Raw genomic sequence first — 15662 nt, 5'->3', positions numbered from 1 at the left:
AACGATCATCACGCTTTTACAGTTATGACAAAATTTCAAAAAAATAACCCCTAATTTTTTCCTCCGAAACATGATGTTTTGTACTATGTTTTTCATTCTAAAAATAATGCTCCAACTCCATTTTAAGTTCTTTACGGGTAAGATCACCTTTAAATGCAAAAAGAAGAAAATAGGTGAAATATTTTTTGCATCTGTGAACTTTTTTTTGCATCAATGGTGTAACCGGGAATTTTTAAACTCTTGTCTCTGTAACTATGAGAGTTGAATAATTTCCTATATTTTTAACACTATTCTTGAGCCTGTACCTTATACAAAGAGCTACAAAATTTTATTTCATCCTGCCAAGCATTATGATTGCAAGATGTTTAGAAGCTGGAAAAGCTATTTTATCTTTTCTTCTAATGACTGGCACTGAACTAGTATGTTCTTTGTAATGGAAGGTGCCAGAAGTGCTGCTCATTTAATGTTATCTGATGGGCACCTGTGAACCTGAGTTATAGACGCCAGCAATGGAAAAGCTATTTTATAATCTTGAGGTATATCTGCATTTACAACACAATATCAATTCAAAGGATATTGTTATGAGATACCCTTTGATTACTTTATTAATAAAAGATAAACAATCCCCTTTTCTTTAAAATATAAATATCAGAATATTTTTTACCATGAAGTAGATTAGATAGTTCATTCAGCTGCAAGATTTGAGGAATCGGTATAGTCAAACATACTGCATCAAATTCATTACTTTATCCATTATCATATTTTATCATCTATTTTTCATTTGAAGTATTTACTTTAATTACTTGACGTTTTAAAAGTGCTTTGCAACCTAAAAAAAAATTTGCAGAAAAATTGTATGTTGTTCGGAAGAAATTATTTTTTTATTAAATACATTAATACAAGTAGGACTATATTTTTTTCATAATTGGAAAAAATACTAGTGTCAATAATCACAAGGAAATTGGTAAACTGTTACACAACTTAAAGGAGACTAGTCACTGATAAATAGCATATATTTTTATGAATAAATTAGCATAACATTTAAAATGTATCAAAAATTAATCTAAATTTTCAAAATAAAGGAACAATTTTAATGAATATTCATTGTTTAACTTTGACTAAGTAAGAAAAACAGTCAACAGAAAAATAAAATAACTTGAATAATTTAAATTAAAAGTAAGAATTTTGTATACTGAGATGCAATTTTAATGGTTTGAAGGGCACATCCTTGATGTATTTAATTAGTGTAGTAAATAGTGTATTTAATTATCCATAAAAAGGTAAATGTGTAAAAGTAATACATAAAAATTATAGACGCTTAAAAGGATATAATAAGGAAATGTATGCACAAAAAATTATAAAGCTAACAAGTAACACATAAGAAAAGCAAAAGTGTTAAAGTAACTCAAAAACGTGTTACTTCAATGGAGAAAAGTAAAAGTAATGCATAAAAAGTTAACCCGAAAAAATAAAGCATTAAGAAAAGTAATATATAAAATAAAAGTGTGTAAATTAATGCATAAAAAAGTATCGAGTACAACTAACGCTTAAAAGTAAAATCGTTGAAGAAAAGTAATTGAACATGTAAGAAAATTACATGTGAAAAAATTATAAAGCTAAAAGTACGCTCAAGAAAATTAACTCATAACATCATAAAAGTAACAAGTAAAATAAAAAAAAAGAAAATGTAGAAGTTATGTATAATTACTTTATGCACTAGAAAAGTATACGCGTTAAATGAAGAATGACTACAACGGGTAAAATTTAAAGTAGAATAGAAGGAAAAGCGTGAATATAAAAAATCCTTTAAATGTGCTACAGTAAGGCAAAATAAAAGTAAATGCTTAAAAGCAACGTATAAAGAAAGGTAACGCTTAATATTAACGAGAAAATGAATTGAATAAAGAAATCTTGGGTGTAAAAGACTATAACACGCAAAATTTTAAAAAAAGGTAAGAAAAGAAAACTTGTTAAAGTAACGCATAAGAACAATAAAAATAATGCCTAAAATTAAACACGTAAATGTAACTCATAAATAAAAGTAATGGATAAAATATAGTGAAAAGGAAAGCAAAAATTATGGAAAGAAAAATAAGAGTAGAGCACGAGATAGGAATCAACACATTAGTACGTCTGAGGTTGGAACCCAATTAGGTGTCAATATTTTTAAAAAAAACATTTATTTTTAATATTGTAATGTAAATAAAATATTTGTTTTCCTTAAATTGTTATTTTACTTCTTTATGAGAGCGAATAATAGCCTAAATATAGAGAAATTTTTGCTCATATACTATACATATAAATGACCCCATATTTCCCCTTAATATTAACCGATAATTTTCAAACTTGACTGGATAGTATATTTTAATGTATACTATAAAATCGTACCAAATGAAATAATTATAGACAAATTAGGGGGCAGAGTATGGTTCCATTGGAAAAGCACGGGAAAATACTTAAAGGTTAATATAAGTGGCAAAGATGTGTTTGGCCTGGCCATTAGTGTTACGCGGTAGGAAACAACAAATTAGTAGACCCAAGGGTTTGAGATTCGAGCCCAGTAAAGTGTCAATATTAAAAAAATTATATTTTATAATTTTTTTTTTCAACATTATAATGTAAATAAAATATTCCTTTTCCTTAATAATTTTTTTTTTAATCAAGCGAATGATAGCTAAAAAATGGAAAATTTTTTGCTCATATACTATGCATATGAATGACTCCATATCTCCCCTTAATATTAACCTATAATTTTTAAACTCGACCAGATATTGTATTTTAATATGCTTTACAATCGTGCCAAAGAAAACAATTATAAACAAATTAGGTGGCTCTAGAGAGGGCAAGATTTGGTTCCAATGGAAAAGCGAGGTAAAATTATAAAAGGTTAATATAAGTGGCAAAGCGGTGTGTGGTGTAATAGGAAGCAACAAATTAGTAGACCCAAGGATTCGGGGTTCGAACTCTGTTAAGGGTCGATATTTTAAATATTATATTACATCATGCTTTAAAATTAAGTCTTTAGAAAAATGTTATTCCTTACATCATGCTTTAAAATTAAGTCTTTAGAAAAATGTTATTCCAGTTAATATCTACAAAAAGTTGTTACTTTTTTCAGCTGTTGTCTGCAGAAAATTGACTTTGTTTCACATAATATAATTTCTTAAAGATTATCAAAATTATTTAGAAAAATGTAAAAAAAAAAATTTATGTAATCAAGAAATTTACGAAAGAAAAGCAATCAATATCAAGAAATTTAGTAAGTAAAAACAAACTGTTTATTTAATCATGTGGTGTTCATTTTCTCAATTACGCTGCTGTTGTCATAAATTTATAAGATATATCACTATGAAGTTTTTCCACCGTCTGATTCAGGATTGATATTAGGTAAATTTTAAAAAATCTGACGGTAGTTGATTGTTGCATTTCTGAAAGAATAACTGAAAAGCCAATGCCCTGTCTTTTTATTGCGAGAGAAGCTCCTAATGGTAGACAAGTTGGTGACAGCTGCTATGGAAACAGATTATTCAATTGCATTTCAGGTAAAGAGACTGTTAGTTTATTTAGCTGCATGCCTTTGCGAAATGGATAACTCTTGTCTTTGATCAATGAAAGAATAACAACTGCTTACATAGCAATGGCCACATTATTTACGTCCCACTAGTACCCGACCCCAATGTGGACAAACAGTATATAAAATAAAAGCAATTTAAAAAAAAAAAAAGTTCTAAGGTAACATATTTAAATAACTAAGTTGATAAGGTGAACCAGACACTGATTTTTTTAATAGTAAACGGATCCCTATCAGTAAAATTTTAAAAAAGGTAACCAATTTTCTAAGAGGCAACCAATGCACAAATTTACATTTTCAATAAAAACAGTTTAATAAAAAGGTTCACACATTAGGATTAAAGTGTTAGCATAGGATACAACACTACTGAGTTAGCATGCATAATCATACAGGGGTAAAAGTATAAAAAAATACCATTCCTATAAAAGATTTGGAAAAGCAATACTATTTCACTTTTTGTATTAAAAGTATTGTATCTTTTAATTGAAAAACATCAATTAGAATATGTGATGCTAAAGTTGTCTATATTTTATAAGAATAACTTCAATTTAATAATAGCTTCTCTCTTTTCTTTAATAATTTCACGCTTCATTGAAATAAACAAACAACAAAAATATGAACAAAAATAATCAAATCGTCACAAAAAGAGTTTCAGAGAATTCAAAATTTAAAAAAAAAATAATAATAATCGATATAAAGCACATTGTATTTCTAAAATTATAAGGCACACAGCTTAATAGCTAATCATAGTGAATAGGAATCAGTCATGTTTTATTCTAACAACTTTAATTTCATTCTTCATTTTTGCCATTACATATAGCAAAATATATTTAGTTTAATTTATATTTCTAATAAGTACCAAAGTGTATTTTGCTGAGTTGCAACTGTTTTTGTATAAAAGAACATGGGAAATTTTTGGTTATTTTCTTCTTTAATTCAAATATTGTTTAGTTTTACTTACAAAGAAGTATCCTTCATCTTTCAGGTAAAATTTAATCAAAATTTTTATTTTTGCCTAATGAGAGAGAAAAAGAGTAACAATTTCAAATTATTTATAATGCAAATAATTGACCACACAAAAAATCACGAAATAAACGATTTGTCCCCTTGCTTTCTAGCATCACTTAGAAACAGTCATCTCACAAAGAGTAATACGATGGATAATGTGAAGATCATCCATGTCAAGCTGACCATGGAGTTAGAACATATGCCAGAAGTAAAAGTTTTACCCATAGAAATATGTTACCAGTGTACACTGAGGGGAGGTAGATCACTCTACAGTATTATATTTGAGATAAAAATAACTAAATAAATGTATATGTGATCTGATTAACTCTTAGTACTAAATGTGTGACACAGAACAATAGATATACTTTCGATATATTTTATATATTTGATTTACATTTTAATGTGAATAAAGACTTATTCTCATACAATTCGCCATTATTTAGTTTTTAAACACCAATGTAAATACCCTTAAATAGAATCAGAACATGATTTTTTTTCTTTTTAAATGTTATTTGTGAGATACTTATGTGGGAAAAAATATGTTTTGTATTAATTCTGCTTTAATGACTCAGAAAACACAAAGACACAAAATTTTCAATAATAATATTCATTTTGCAATTCCTAGCGGAATCCATTGATTAAAAATGGAACTAATGAAACATAAATCTATCACGTTTCAAAGTTCAGAAAACAAGTTTTCTTAAAAAATAAAGATCCTATTCGAAATAGATATACTATCAAGAAATGTAATATGAATTAAAAAGATGACTGATTCTGATATTCTTGGGCTGTCGCGCCACTGAGTTTAGATTCTGATATTCTCTAAAATGTGTTAAATATATATCGGCTTTAAAATAAATAAAATCATACACACATAAATAAAGCACTAAATCTTAATCATTTTAATGCAAGTATTACATATATTTATTTCTAATCAAGTTATGACATAACATTACAAATCACACAAAATACGTAGAGTGATCAAATATCAATCCTCAAGTTGCAGCATTTTAAAGGAAGTTTTTAATTAAAACTGAGTCAGAATTTAAAGTTTAGCACACTATCTTTCGAAAAGTATATGTAATATTCGAAATAAATTCAATATATAAGTTATAAACACTCTATTTTTAAACTTCGCTGTGCTAGTTATGGGGTCTCTATCTTTTAAGGAATTGGTAACTAATTTTAAACCATAGTTTCTACTACAGAATGGCAACAAGGAAATGATAACGTCGGATCAATGGGCTTTTCGCATTGTGATTGGCTGTTGACTATCACTCATGGTTGCAAGAATTTGGGAAGTTATCGCGTTTATTGTGAATTAAAATAAAAATTTCAATAATTTTGTGCACGCCTGTCTGTGTTCTCGCGTAATCTCGTATTTGGTGTGATGAAACAATTGGTTCATTGATGGATTGTGTTTACATTTATTTCGTAAACAGACACTGGAAAAGAGGAGATTTGTGTTTAAAAAAGAAATTAGGCGAAAATGTTTTCGAATTTTTTGATATTTATAAATGTAACAATAAAAATGAATGTTTTCTTTGCTATGTTTATTATTTGTTTTTAAATAAAAGTATGTCATTTTGATATTAAGAGTATGTTCTTAATACTTTGCTCTTAATATTTTTAAATTAAGTATTCTCTTATAAAAGCTTAGCTGCAATATTTATATAATTTTCCTACATTCTGTTGAAAGGAAAAGAAAATTCGGATCTAAATTAAAAGAATAATTATGCCATGTAATGTCTAATCATCCTATGCATATTTCCTAACATTTGTACTTAATTATTAAGCATTATAATTGTAACATAAAAAATAATTCTGGAGTAAAGTTCAAATTGATGTTTAAGTGTTTATATATTATGTTTATTCGACATTAAAAGTGTTTCTACTTCTAACATTTTATAAATGAATTTGTAACCCGCAGTTTTAATAAAATAAAATTATCGCTAGTTAATTAAAAAACTATGGCAAGAGAAAAATTATCGGTAAAATTTTTATGTGGTTATCAATTATTATATATTTATTTGGAAGTAATGAAAAGTAATAATATATTTGTGAATCTAAGCACATCATGATAAGCAATAATATTGAAATGATAAAAATTCTGTGGAAATAACAATAATATTGGAAATGAAAAAAATTCATGTTACATGAAATTTATTTTCGAATAGTTGACTACTTACTTTCATGATGATAGATTAGATTTTTGATTACATATTATTTACTGCTGTGTATTAAGAGTTAGGTCAAATGTGCATCAAGTGGCAGTATAAAAATGTTGCTTTTTTTAAACTTACCACTGCTTTATTAGAAAAACAATTTTGTAACAATCAAATAATAAATATATAAAAATCTATATTTGAAGCATATAAGAGTAAAATTTTTTATTTTTTGATTTAGAAACTATCAATCAAAAAGATCCTTTAAAATTTGAATTATATTTATATAATAAGTAGAAAGAAATATTAGCAAAGGAAAAATTTCATAATGAGTCATTGAACAATATATCAATCACTTTTGAACTGACCCCCCTACTATTTTAATGAAATTTGGTGGAATATGCACACATGATAAAGTAAACAATTCGAACAGTTTTTAATTTGAAATTTGTCCAAGTTATAAACACTTGAAAAAATAAAATTTTCACTGAAAAAACCACTAACTTGCATACATATAAATAACTGTATTTTTTTTTTACTTACAAAAAGTTACTTTAAGAACTTTTATTTTATAAGTTACTTTTTTTTTACTTTAGAAGAAAGTAAATGGTGTTTAAAAAAAGATTTGAAACACCATTGCAATAAACCTTTCATTTGATACCTTATATGACTTTCTGAGGCTAGGTCAACTTTCAAAGCAACCTGATTTGACCTGTGATATGTGGTCTCAAAGAATTATGAAAGAAATATTTTTTTTTAACTACAACATTCTTCTACACCTTTCAAATTTGTAGCATAGAAATTGAAATTTAAAAAAAAAAAAAAACATTAATTATTGCAAACCAAAATTTTTATTAATTGAAAGTGGTATGCTGTACAACTTTTTTCCCCTTTAAGACATTTCATACAATATACATGGAAAACTGAGTAAAAAGCCTAAAATTCTTAAACCAATATATAAATCAATGATCATTCATACCAAAAGTAGTATTTATCCCATACTTTTGTCTCCTAAAATGTATCGAAAATAACATTTTTATTTTTAGCAAGTGTATTATATTTTTCTTATTAAAAAATGGTTTACCTTTTGATATGCAAAAAATATGTGAAATAGTTACAAGATATGAATAACATTTATTTCATAGAAAATATTTTTTAAAATTATGATTATTAACTCTATTACAATATGTTATGAACAGAATTAGTAATTTTTTAAACATATAAGCATTATAAAATTTTATGAAATAGTTAGGAATGATGTAGTGCTATTTTTTTGTTAATTATTTTTATCTCATTAGACGGTATGAAAAAATCTTAACCTGTTGTTGTTAGTACTTCAACCTTCTAAATGATCTGTGATTTATTTACTTTCAATATCAAAGGCTTCTGTGGGTACGAGTATGACAGTGAGGGTCCATGAAGCTGTAGAAAACGTATCTTAACTTCTTCGTAGTTTATATTTACATCTAAAATACATCGTATCCACCATTGGCTGTACTGCAAAATTACAACATACCCTCTAATATCTTCTAAGAGCAGTTCTAAAGGATGTAACACCACTGACTAGATCTTACTTTCAGATGAATTTTAATACATTTTCGTTTTAATTGATGTATGGCTTTCGTGTCTGTTTTCATATATTTTTTTGTGTACCGGAGATTGTGTGGCTTTTCAAAAATGTGTCTCTATTTCTCACAATCATAATATGATTTTATAATACACAAAATTTGTTTATTGAACACAATATTAAAAAGTGTAAATAATTTACTCTAATTTTTATTTCATCAAAGTTTTTTTTAAAATTTTTTATAGGATTGTTTTGTGTTGAATGAATATCTAATTTAAATTGGTCTAAATGTTGCTAGCATATATATATATATATATATATATATTTTTTTTCTGAAAAAGTTATGTATGAATGCTGAAACATGAAGGAAGAAATTTTTTTTACAGTACAACTATCGTTTTATGTTAAAAGGGCATTTATTTTTTATGCTTTGTTTAGAAACATAAAGAGACCAAAGCACATCTTAAGGGATTGTGGATCTCATTTCAAATCAGCTTAAGTAAATAGAATTAAATTGTTTTTTATTATTTGAATTAACAGTATTTGTTTATGCTTACATGGTTACTGCTACTTTATAGCCTAAAATAATAATTTCTTGTTTTGTAATCAAATGGAGAAGTGTATTATTTCTTCTTAGTCTAAATCAACTACAGTTTAAATGGTCATAAAAAGTATATTTAATTCTTAATTTATTTACCATTTGTATCAATGTTAATGTACTCAAAGTTTGGTATGAAATAAAACCTAATATAAAAAAGAAGCTGCTTTTGTACATAGTCTTAAAAAAAAGCTACAAGTAAAGTAAAGTTTCATTTTTTCATAACATGTTACACATATAGAATTTTTTTTTTTCATTTTTTTATCATGGCTAAAATAAATTTTCATAAATTTAATACAGAAAATGAGATTTGTTAAATATTTAGTTAATTTTTTACTCATGAAAAAAATATATATATATAATTTTTATTTTATTTGCATGTATAGAATTGGCCTTTTATGTATAATCTGCACTAAGGCTCTTTCTCATACTGTTTAGCAGTTTTGGAATTTTGACATTTTTTTCAAAAAAATTATTGAATATAGCTTTTTTTATTTTATTTATTTTTGTCATTTCTTAGATGACCCTTTGACTATCCTTGGGCTGCAACCCGCAAACAGTAAGCCTATACTTATCCCCATGATTCATGCATAGAATAAAAAGGCATACCCCATTAATTTAACAGTACTTATTATTATTTATTTTTAATTGTTTATTTGTAAAATCGCTGTTTGAACTCTAATGCACCATTGAAAAAGATTTTCCTTAGAGCATGAGTGGTGAGTTTTCATTGCTTATTACTAAGGAAAATCGTGAGGTTAACTGGTAATCAATAAATAATGTTTCAATTTTGATTTGCTACGTTTTATATATGGATTAATTGTATTTGAAGAGAAGTGTGCTTAGGATAAAGCTCAAACTGGACTGACTCTTTCTAGATGAAATTTCAGTTATAGTTTAATGACAGCATTACCAGAATCAACTACACTGTTCCAAACATCAATGATATTAAAGAAAGCTCATCAATATTTGCAACATGCCTGATAAACCTAGTATGAAACACAAGGATAAAAGCAGCAGAATTTTATTTATTTACTTTTTTTTTTCCAGAGTGCCTTCGACATTCTAAATGCTCCTCAATATCGTTTGAACACTAAGTTGTTCTTTTTTTCGTAAAATCTATGCAACTTTTTACAATAGCTCATTCTAAAGAGCGGTCGAAAATATGAGCACAAATGCTATGACAATTCGCATTTCCGTCGTATCTATGAAGTTAAATTCAAGAATTTAAAAATATTTTCACATTACAGTGAAATTTATTTGTCCAAAACTAATGTTGAAGTTCCTTTAAGAATTAAAGATTATTTGTATTTTATTCATTAATGATTATAAAAAGAAGTGTATTTTAAAAGGTATGAAACATTTTATATCATTCTTAACATCATAATTTTTCAACATAATTTTGAAGAGACGTAGTAATTACAAGAAGTTAAAAAATGATATTTTTAAATTTTAGGTATTAGAAAAGCTATTTATCTTATTAAAATTTAAATTTGATTGTGAAAATTACCTAATTAATAATCACGTAAAATACTGTATATCATACAGGGTGTTCTGTAATTACATCTAACACGTTGTGAAAGCTGCAAATTGATATTTCATAGAGGAGAAAAAATGACAACTTCATCGTATCAGTTAAATTAATTGGTAAATAGGCGGTATGAAAAATAGAAAACCAGTTTGAATGGCCGATGACGCACGAACGTGTTAAGTTTTAATCGCCTTCTAAGTTTTGTTTTCTCTAGTGATCACAAGTTTTTAGTCAGTCCCATCTTCATCAGTCGTGATTCATTAAATTTTGATTTTTTTTTTCCTTGCCTAAATATTAATTTATGACCCTTAATGTGTGTACTCGTTTTTTTACTTAAATTTCATCAAGGATTTTAAAAATATACATTAAGGTTGAACTTTATGAAATGCCCTGTTTAAGTTGAAACCTTTTATTGTTTTTAAATGAAATTATTACGACAACCAGTTTCGACAACAATGATTGTAATAGGATGATTTGAATGCAGTCATCCAACTCCATCCAAACTCAAATATGTTATGCAGTTTAAGTAATGATATTTAAGAGCTTTAAATCTGACTCTCAAAAAAAAAAAAAAAAATCGGGATATTACTGAAAAATATTGTGATTGGAGCGCGTGGTTTTTATTTTATTTCATAATCGTCTTTCAACAGCCGACCCAATTTTGGGTTTACTGTTACCAATGTTCAACAGCGTCGCCTTGTAATTTTGTACCCAATCCAGAAGACAGGGGAACTCTTGGATCAAGTGTTGGGAAATTTTTTTTATTGAAACTAACCCGCGTTTGCGTTACACGAAGAAAAAAACCACGAAATCCTATAATCCGTCTACCGTGGAGGATATTTTGCATCAGCACTGTAGTAGGTGCAAGCCGGGTGCGGAATTCGTATCGACCAGCCATTATTGGGATTCGAATCTGGTTCACCTCATTCGGAGGCGAATACTCTTTCCCTTGGTTCCATCTTCACTGAGTATTAACTCTACAGGATGTTCCAATTTTATTGATTGGTACCAATTTTATTGTTTTGTCTAAATTTAGTCATCTTCAAAATGTAAATAGCAATTCGATCGTAATTTAAGGAAATAAACGGTTTTTTTCTCTTAATCCGCAATGATTAATGAGAAGCAACCATGAGGGTTGATCAGCAACGTAAACAAGGGGCGGAACTTTCCAGTTTTTAATTATAAAATTACAAAACTACGGAGTTGAACATTAGTGGTCGTAAACCCAAAAATTGGATCAGCTGTTCTACGACGGATATAAAATAAAATAAAATCTATCTATTATAGGCCTGGATAGTAGGGCACTGAACCCATGCCCAAGAGTTCGTGGGTTCATCCACAGCCGGCCGAAGACTGCCCGTGTAGTAAATGGTGACTGATGCAAGTTAAATCTATCGAGTTGCAAAGTCGTCCATGTTCCTATAACAAATCAATACCTCTGAGGGTACTGAAACAAAAATTTCCTTGTCTTCTGAATTTGTTCAAAATTACAAGGTTACAGAGTTGAACATTAGGAGTCGTAAACCTAAAATTGGGTCGGCTGTTCAACGATGGTTATAAAACAAAATCTATATTTTAAATAAGGCGAGTGAAAAAGTCTTTCTCACAGTTCAAATAAGGGGAAAAATCAAAACTGTTACTCGAGTAACCAAAAGTAGATTACAAGACAGGATGTGAATATTAAAGTGCAAGAGCGTTTAGTTTAGAATAGTAAATTAAGAAAAAGACTTCGACAAAGGAATAACATAAAAAGATTAGTTGAAGCGCTTTATGTTACACACACACATATATATATAGGGAGGGGGGGAGACTCCCCCCACTCTATAGATACTGCCGCGGTCATAATTTTACTTCTTATAATCTTAGCTTAACTAAATTACGCCGAAGGAAAAAAATGTAGCTTTAACTTAAACTAAACTCAGTGGCGCGACAGCCCCTAGGGGGCCAAGGCCTACTGGGCCCATCTCAGTTTTCTTGACATTGGGCTCTGGGGTACAGGAGCAGATGTTCCAGTTAGGTGGTCAGCCGAACGCGGAACCCCAAGTGTTTAGTTCCCAAGCATGCTTGGTACTCATTTGTCTACCCACTTAAGGGATGAAAGGCTGAGTCAACCTTGCCCGGCCTGAGGATCGAACCCAGGACCGATGGCACGGGAGCGCAAAGCACTACCACTCAGCCACCGGGCGTCTAGCTTTAACTTAAGATAATTTAAAATCTGTTCTCCTATTTATATCCAATTATGTTAGAGGCTATGTGTCCTTTTCGCTCGCACTCACTTGTTTTTTCCTATATTTTAAAAACATGAATGTAATTATAAATGGATGCAGAATTTAACAGAGTATTTATAGTTTGTCTAAGCTAAGAACTCCCCCCGCCACATGGTCTGAAGCCGTCTGCTGCTATGGATACAAGAATAGCGTATTCCAGGGAAGGTAGCTAGCCGACCGGCCTGTGGAGGGGTTAGGGAACTGCCTTTGCACCAGAAAGGTTCTGGGATCGAATCCCGGGCAAGGCATGGATGTTCTTTTCTTCTCTGTACTATCTGTCCTTACTGTGGGAGCAACGTTGGCCCACCTAATATGGTGCCCTTGTAAGAGAGGCCAACAAATCTGCCCTGTTAATGTCCGAATTGACGAACAATGTTAACACAGGAGGGCATTGGGGGGGAGGGAAGGTAGCTTCTCTTCACTCTAGGGCTAACACAATAGACTGGAAATAAAGTCCTCTTACTCTCGCTGAATCTTAGCCAAAATCTATCCTAAGCAATGACCCCACATCCCTTGAAATAGTTAGACCTCGTTACCATAGTCACCGCCAAGGGTCTTGACAAATGGCTCGGCGAGTTTTTACTTTAGACAAACTATACATTAATTAGTTCATTAAACATTTTTTTAGAAAAAATTGCACGTTGAGACATAAAGGTTTGCCACCCCTGGACTAAACCATCCGACAGAGAGCAATGAAATTTAGCATACTAATAGTTCGTCGCACGAAGGTTACTGTTCACATTAACACATTATATTACAAACCGTTCGAGCGAAAAACGGATTGGAACTTTCTTGCGTCATGTCCACTTAATTACATGTCGGATAATCGAATAACAAGCTTACACGAATGGAACCAAATCATTTTGTATGCAACTAATGTTAAACTTCCCCGTTTAAACTGACATTCTTTGTTTTTTGTCCCCGCCTAATTGCATGAAGAAGAGGTACTGAAATGAAAAAAATTTGTTTATTTTGGAGAAATGCTTCACTAACTAAAATGAAATTTTCGTTTTTCAGTTAAGATAAGGATACAATAGGTGGTCACTTCAAAAGGGTCCTGTTCATTAGTTGGTCTAAACAGGTGTTAGGGGTAAAATTGAAAAAAAAAAATCTAATCTTGCTGCTAGTTATACATTGAAGTGAGCGATGAGTGTTTTACCCCTCTTTGAATTATAGTTTGTTTACGGTAAGAACTCCCCCCGCCACTAAATCTGAGGCCGTCTGCTGCTAAGGAAACAAGAATAGCGAATTTCAGGGAGGGTAGCTTCTCTTTACTTTAGGGCAGTGTTTCCCAAACTTATGACTTTTGTGTACCCTTTCTAAATTTTTCGTAATGCTGTGTACCACTAATAAAAAAATGAGTGTATTTTTTACTATAAAAAAAATTGCACAAAAGTTAAAAATCACAACTGGCTGTTGACACCACTAATTATTAACTGCAAACTCCGCAAAAAATAGCAAATAGAAAAATACGTAATCGTAAATTTTCATGGCTAGCTTTGTTTTTAAATAAGTTTGTTTGAAATTTTCGTTTATTGCAAGATATTTCGCATAAGGAAGCGTACCCTCGCTAAACTGTTCCCGTACCCCTGGGGGTACGCGTACCACACTTTGGAAAACACTGCTTTAGGGCAATATGAAGAAAAATGATTCCCTTTCTCTCCCCCACCCGAGACAAAATATATCCTAAATAGTGACCCACACCCCTATTTGAAATAGTTATACCTTGTTACCATAGTCATCCCCACAGGTCCAGACGAATAGGGGAGTTCTTACTTTAGACAAATTGTACTTACTTACACATCATTTAGAATTTTAAAAAGGTACAGAGTGATTTGTTTTGTAGTCAAGATTTGTGGTCCCCTCCTGGTGCGCTATTAGCTTTCATAAGAAAAAATTTCAAAAACGTAACAAATCAGTATACAGTGTGTCTTTCTCTTAAGTAAGAATAATTATTGCTTAATCCAGAGAATAACTCTGAGAATGATTGCAAGTTCAGCAAGAAAAGGATGGATTTGAATTAATAGAGGGGGGGGGGGGCAATGAATCTGGGAAACGATATATTAAAAAAAATTCCAAACTAAAACAGCTCATTAATTTGGAAATTCTCAAGACGAGGTTAGAAAAAAAAATTTAAAATAAATAATCTGACTATACGTTTGAGAGGAATACGCAATTATTCATGAAAGTCTTAATAGAAACTGAAAGGGAAAATCTAATTTTGATAAATTGACGAATTAAACGGGTATAAAAATAGTCTTCAATAATAGATTTTTTCGGAAGGGATCAAATAATATTTTAGTACCTATATATTATACTATTCACTAATATTGATTTATTTTTATATAACTTTAAATGACATTTATATTTTATGATACTAACACAGATACTATTAATCAAAATTGTTTATTGATCATAAAACTAAGTTTATTTAATCAAAACACTATAATTTGCATTAAATACCAATAAAAATAAAATTTCGCAGAAATTTAGGATAGAATATTGCACTATCCTTTTAATCGAATAACCCGCTCAATTGCATAGATTTGGCTGGAACTGATGATATTCCTTTAAGCGGGGTTGACTGGTTAAGCCTTAGCCGTTGTTTCCTCAAAAATCTTAAAGATAACATCATTGATACTTTATAGCTCTATTTAATAACAATAAAAAAGAGTTATTGCTTGTACTTTATTTAGTTTTTTTTTCTCGCTACGTCATAATTTCAATCAACAACAGTTCCGCAATTGACTGATTGTTGACACGTTCTCAGCAGATCACCGAAGTCGAGCATAACTGGCTGCTGTCAGCGTGCGGGTGAAAAACTACTTGGATCAATCTGTGAAGGGACCGAGGGTGTGAGGTATTGTTTCTCGTTAAAATGTTATACGTAAGTACTTGACTTCACGCGAATCAAATTGTGATGGCATCAATTGTGATGATCAAATTGTGATGGCA

This window comes from Parasteatoda tepidariorum, chromosome 1 (genome assembly GCF_982258835.1).
Source record: "Parasteatoda tepidariorum strain Cologne lab strain chromosome 1, Ptep-v5.0, whole genome shotgun sequence".
Taxonomy (NCBI): domain Eukaryota; kingdom Metazoa; phylum Arthropoda; class Arachnida; order Araneae; family Theridiidae; genus Parasteatoda; species Parasteatoda tepidariorum.
This window is presented reverse-complemented; position numbering follows the sequence as displayed.